This window comes from Microtus ochrogaster, unplaced genomic scaffold (genome assembly GCF_000317375.1).
Source record: "Microtus ochrogaster isolate Prairie Vole_2 unplaced genomic scaffold, MicOch1.0 UNK46, whole genome shotgun sequence".
Lineage (NCBI taxonomy): Eukaryota > Metazoa > Chordata > Mammalia > Rodentia > Cricetidae > Microtus > Microtus ochrogaster.
In genome coordinates this window covers 2753876-2759985 of record NW_004949144.1, presented here as the reverse complement: position 1 = coordinate 2759985, position 6110 = coordinate 2753876, and positions in this window count along the sequence as shown.

Genomic DNA, 6110 nt, shown 5'->3' with positions numbered 1-6110 from the left:
GAGGTAACCCAGACCCAAAAAGATGAACATGGGATGTACTCACTCATAATTGGTTTCTAGCCACAAATAAAGGTCAGTGAGTCTATATTTTGATATCCTAAAGAAGCTAAATAAGAAGGTGAACCCAAAGAAAAACATATAGCTATCCTCATAGATTCTTTTATATGGATCCAAAGTTAAATTTTATTGACTATTGTATGCATGCATGCATCTACCTCTGTTTAAAACATTTCATGTATTGATATATCTAAATATAGTACATACATATATAAATCATATTGCAGTGTGCAATTCTACCTCTGATCAAGACACTTATACATTATTTACATTTGGAGGTCATTGTTTGATGTGGGAATGACTTCTTTCTAATCTGTTGCTTTCATTGGTTAATTAATAAAGAAACTGCTTGGCCCTGATAGGACAGAAAATTAGGTAGGCAGAGTAGACAGAACAGAATGCTGGGAGAAAGAAGCTGAGTCAGTGAGTTGCCATGATTCTCCCACTCCAGACTGATGCAGGTTAAGATCTTTCCTGGTAAGCCACCCCATGGGCTACACAGAGTATTAGAAATGGGTTAGATCAATATGTAAGACCTAGCCAATAAGAGGCTGGAACTAATGGGCCAGGCAGTGTTTAAAAGAATACATTTCCGTGTAATTTTTTTGGGTAAAGCTAGCCAGGTGGCGGGATGCAACCCGCAGCTCCGGGAGCCCTCCCAGGTGGTGGAACACAGCCCACTGCTCCCACTATAACAGAGTGGCACCCAGTGTGGCAATGAACTCCACGTAAAACCTGAGAGGGCTTAAAAAGGAGAGAGAGAGAGAATTTAAGACAGTTTTTTGCTGTTTGTGGGTTGCGTGCTGCAAAGAAATTGTCCTGACTCAGCAGCAGGAAAAACTGTCTCTTTTAAAATGTCGGCTTTCTAGGCTGTGCCGCCATTGCGTTCTCTGTCTGGCTCCTGCGGGAGACAGAGTCTTTGAATGGAGCATTTGGATTTGTTTGATGGAAACTAGACTTGCTGTGTGCCTATAAGGAAGTCATTGTGTGCTGTGGCTCAGAGGCACAAGCAGCTCCACCACGCTACTGTTGCAATGTGCAAGGATCAGAGGCAGGAGCGACTCTGCCATGTTGGAATGGGCGGGACAAGCAGGCAGTACCTGTTTTTGACCTAGGAATGTCACAGCTTAGATTCTTAAGCACTTAATGATTTAAAAACTCAAAACAAAGTGCTCCTAGATAGTAAAAAGTTGCATATTCACAATAGAACAAATTTCAGACATAGAAGACCACTAAATGGATCACACTGTTGGATGAGTGTACATAGGCTAGAGAGAAAATAAAGTTAATGCCCTTAAAAAAGGGGGGGGATAAAGTCTTTAAAGAGACAGAGAACAGATAGTTAAGAGATTAAAAGAAATAAAGAAAAATAAGCCACGTAAAAATGAAAAATTCACAGAGAATCTGGATTATGTACATTGTGTTTTTTTTAAATTTTTGACTGTGAAGGAGCTAAGTACAAAGAGACATTTCATTACATGGGCTGCCAAGCTAAACCAGAATGGATATAAGGGTATTATGATTTCAAAATTTGGGTCTAATGATATGATGCTTTGGAGAGGGTCTTCTTTTGTTTTCACAGAGGACCAGACCCTGTGGATTGATTCTATACCAATATGGTATGATAGACCATGACCTCCCAAAAAGTTGCTGTGAACACCCTCAAAAAATTACTTCACTCAACTGCCAACTGATATGAACCTGGCACACAGGTTACACCCTAAAAGACCTGAATAACAGTGCCCCCATTCAGCAGGAAGCAGTTTGGAGAGAAAAAACTGTGCCCATGTTCCCAAATATTATTTTTAAATGTTCTTTTACATTTAAAGGGGATATGACATAGATATGAATAATTTACATTGGTATAAATTTTGCTTTATTGCTATTAAGTTAAGGGTAATTTTGTTATATGTATATGTATTTCTGATATTGATTAAGGTATTGTGATTGTGTAGTTCATTTAAAAATGTAATGTATATAGGTTGTTAATGAATATTCATCTAGAATAGTCAAGTTTGTAGTCATGTTAGGTTCTCTAGATGTGCATAGATACAGTTCAGTAAGATAGGCATTCTTCATATCTTTCAAAGACTACAGAATATGGCATTTAATGTTTTAATAACTTAGGGCTTTTCATGACAATGAGACACATCTGCTCCTGGCAGCACCAAGCTACTTCAAGAGGAAGATGGGCATCGAAGAGGCTCCTTATGGAGTTTGATAGTCATTTGGGCAAGAAACTGCTCTTGCCTGGACTGATGCATAAACTGGACACAAAGAACCTGCAGAGAGAGGACTACTAAACTTGCCTAAAGGTGAAATGGTCTTTGGGGTTCCTGACTCATGAAAGAGTCTGCAAGACACAGGACAAAGCAGATAGTGACTGAACTGTCTTTGAATTTTCCTGCTTCATGGAAATGTCTGCTGGATACTATGGGCCTGTAGGCTGAAGATGGATGCCCCAATGGTACAAAATAACTTTGGGTGACTGTCCAGACAATGAGATGTCTCTGTCATTTCTAGAGTTTTCTTATTTCTTGTTTACTTAGGTAGTATTATATCCTTTTGGAGTCTTTGATGGAGTTGATGAATAGATAATTATAGTTTTCCTTAGTTATAATTAAACATAAAATAGATATAAATATTGGAACTGTAATTCTTGCTTGTTAACTGTTTTGCTATATGTAATTTTACTATGTTAAAGTTAAAGCCTTTCTTTTTTGTTTAAACAGAAAAAGGGGAAATGATGTGGGAGTGCCTTCTTTCTAATCTGTTGCTTTCGTTGGTTAATTAATAAAGAAACTGCTTGACCCTGATAGGACAGAAAATTAGGTAGGCAGAGTAGACAGAACAGAATGCTGGCAGAAAGAAGCTGAGTCAGCGAGTCGCCATAATTCTCCCACTCCAGACAGATGCAGGTTAAGATCTTCCAGGGTAAGCCACCTCGTGGGCTACACAGAGTATTAGAAATGGGTTAGATCGGGGCTGGAGAGATGGCTCAGTGGTTAAGAGCACTAACTCTTCTTCTAGAGTTCCTGAGTTCAATTCCCAGCAACCACATGGTGGCTCACAATCATCTGTTATGAGATCTGGTGCCCTCTTCTGGGGTGCAGGTACACATGCAGGCAGAATACTGTATATGTAATAAATAAATAATATTTAAAAAAAAAAGAAATGGGTTAGATCAATATGTAAGAGCTAGCCAATAAGAGGCTGGAACTAATGGGCCAGGCACTGTTTAAAAGAATACAGTTTCCATGTAATTATTTTGGGTAAAGCTAGCTGTGTGGCACATCGCAGCCCGCTGCTCCAGGAACCCTCCTGGGTGGTGGGACATAGCCCACCACTCATATTACAACAATTGTTCTCATTTATTGCACAGTTTTCTATTGTCTTAGTATTTAAGCTAGATAGGTATTAGGGATTATAAATCAATAGTCATCTATGTTTGTGATATCTATTGTTAGATAAATCAGGTTCTTTAGATACATAGAAATTATATTCTATATAAATAGATAATCTTCAGCCTCTTCAAAGAGCTGTAGAAAATGGCATTTAAACTAACTTAGAGTTCTGTGGTAGTGAGACACAATCGTTCCTGGTAAAACTTATCTATTCCCAAGACACTGATGAGCACCAAAGACACTCCACTTGGAGCTTGTCTTCTTCTTGACAAAACCGGCATCTGGGCAAGGAACTGCCCATACTTCAACTACTGACAATATACATAGTATCCAGAAATGAATAAGCAGAACTGTCAAATCTTGCCAAGACAGGGTAAGATGGTTTTGAAAATTTTCTTGCCTTTAAAAATAATCTGTCAGCTATTCTAGGCCTTAACCAAAGATGGTTGCTTCAACATTGCAAGCATGACTTTGGGTGATTGCTCAGGCAGCCAGTTGTCTCTGTGATTTGTTACATGTTTTCGAAGTTGTTTGATTGCACTTCCTAATTACTCGGGTAACATTATTTCCCTTCTTGGATCTTCTATGAGGTTGAAGACTAGAAAAATGTAGTTACTTTCCTCTCATGATTTGGCCAAGTTATTTATTATACAAGACTTAAGCTAGTTAGAATAGGATATTTGTTCTTATTGTATAAAATTTTGTAGTAGGTTTAGAACTCTCTTACTTAAACAAAAGGGGGAGGTACAGCGGGAGCTCCTTCCACTTCTTCAGCCAATAGCCTTTAAGATACCAGCCCACTTGGGCATGGTCTCTTTGGCTTGAAAAAGCAGCAGTAGCCATGCTTTTCTCTCTTGCTTCAGACTCCACTTCCAACTAATAGATTCCTTTCCTGGTCGTGCAGAAGGTTATTGTCAAGGACAGTGATCTGTAAGTTTTTTCTTTTAATAAATAACTGTTTTATTAATCATAATTACAAACTGGTGTGGGATTGTTTTGTGACTTACAACAATATCTGTTTGCATGGGCACCACTTTCATGCATGGTGCCCAAGGAGGCTAGAAAAGAATGCTGGGTTCCATTGAAGCAGAGTTAGAGGGGAGTGTGAGCTGCCATGTGGGTGCTGAGAGCTTATCCTGGATCTTTGTAACAACTGAGATATCTTTCCAGCCCACTCTATTATGAAATTTTCAGTACTCAGTAGATAACTGGGGATGACAGGTGGAATGCAATACAACAGAGTCTAGAGTTTATTGAACCTGTTTGAGTTTCTGCATGTACTTAGTTATTCCCCATCCATCCCTATTCCCTGGTGATCATTTCTCTTTTCTTTGAAGTTTACATTTGACTACTGTGGGTGTTTCCTGTGTATGGAATCAGGCAATGTATGCTTCCTTGAGTCACTTATTTATTTTGGGTAAAGTCCTTCAGGTTCACATTAGGTTCCTGATCCACATATCCCCTTCTCTCTAAAGTCTGACAACCATTTCACTCTAACAAATACACCTAACTCAGCAGTTAACAGGAATCTAGGCTGGTTGTGTATCATGTAACTTTGTTATGAATAGCGTTTTAATGAAAAAGAAATGGTCATATCTCTGAAAGTTATGAAATTTAATCCTTTGTGTAAACATCTAATCGACAGATTGGTGGATCAAACTGCAGTCCCTCTTAATTTTTTTTTTGAGGAATTTCCATTGTTTCCCAGGGTCTTTAGAATTCCCATAGTGTTCTTAGGCTTCATGCTCTCTCTCTTCTCTGATACTTGTGTTCCTTTTTATTGTTGTTGATAGGCAGGAAACGATTTTCCATGAGGCTCTGACTTATACTTTCTTCAGGATTGTGTGTTCAGTATTCCCTGTTTCAATCACTGTTTGGTCATATGTGAATCTTTTTTTTTCTGTCATGCTTATTAAAGTTATATGCACTTATTCATTATTAAATTTTTACTTGTATTCTCTTTCATTTTATGTATTCTGTGTGTTTTTCCCATCATGCGTCATAATCCCATTCATTTCTCTATCCTCTCAAATCTGTCCTTTGCCCTTGCAACACCCCCCACATAATATAAAAATAAATATTTTTTAAAAAGAAAAGAAATTAAAACTTTATCATGGAAGCTGCAGTGTGATACATGGAGTTAAACAATAAACCACCTTTTACATATATCTTTACTTGCAAGGGTACATTGCAAAGATAACTCATCTGGTATGAGGCCTCTGTCATATGAGTAATGGGGACATCCCCACCTTGCTCTCAACATGGGGACTGGGTCACTCACAAGTCTGACAACAGGGCCGTCTCTGCAGAGCTGCCTTTGTGAGGAACAGGGCCCATTTTCCTGGGTGCTGAACATGGTAATCATTTGGGTCTGATCTCTCCTCTGTTGCAGGAGAGTAGGGGAAAGTGTTAAGGGGCATTTATCTTCCCCACTTACACAACAGTGTGACAGGAAAGAAGTAGGGATAGCTCTCCCACATTTATTTATTTATTTATTTATTTATTTATTTATTTATTTATTTTTAATTCTTTTTTTATTGAGAAAAGGAAAAAAAACATGGTAATCATTTGGGTCTGATCTCTCCTCTGTTGCAGGAGAGTAGGGGAAAGTGTTAAGGGGCATTTATCTTCCCCACTTACACAACAGTG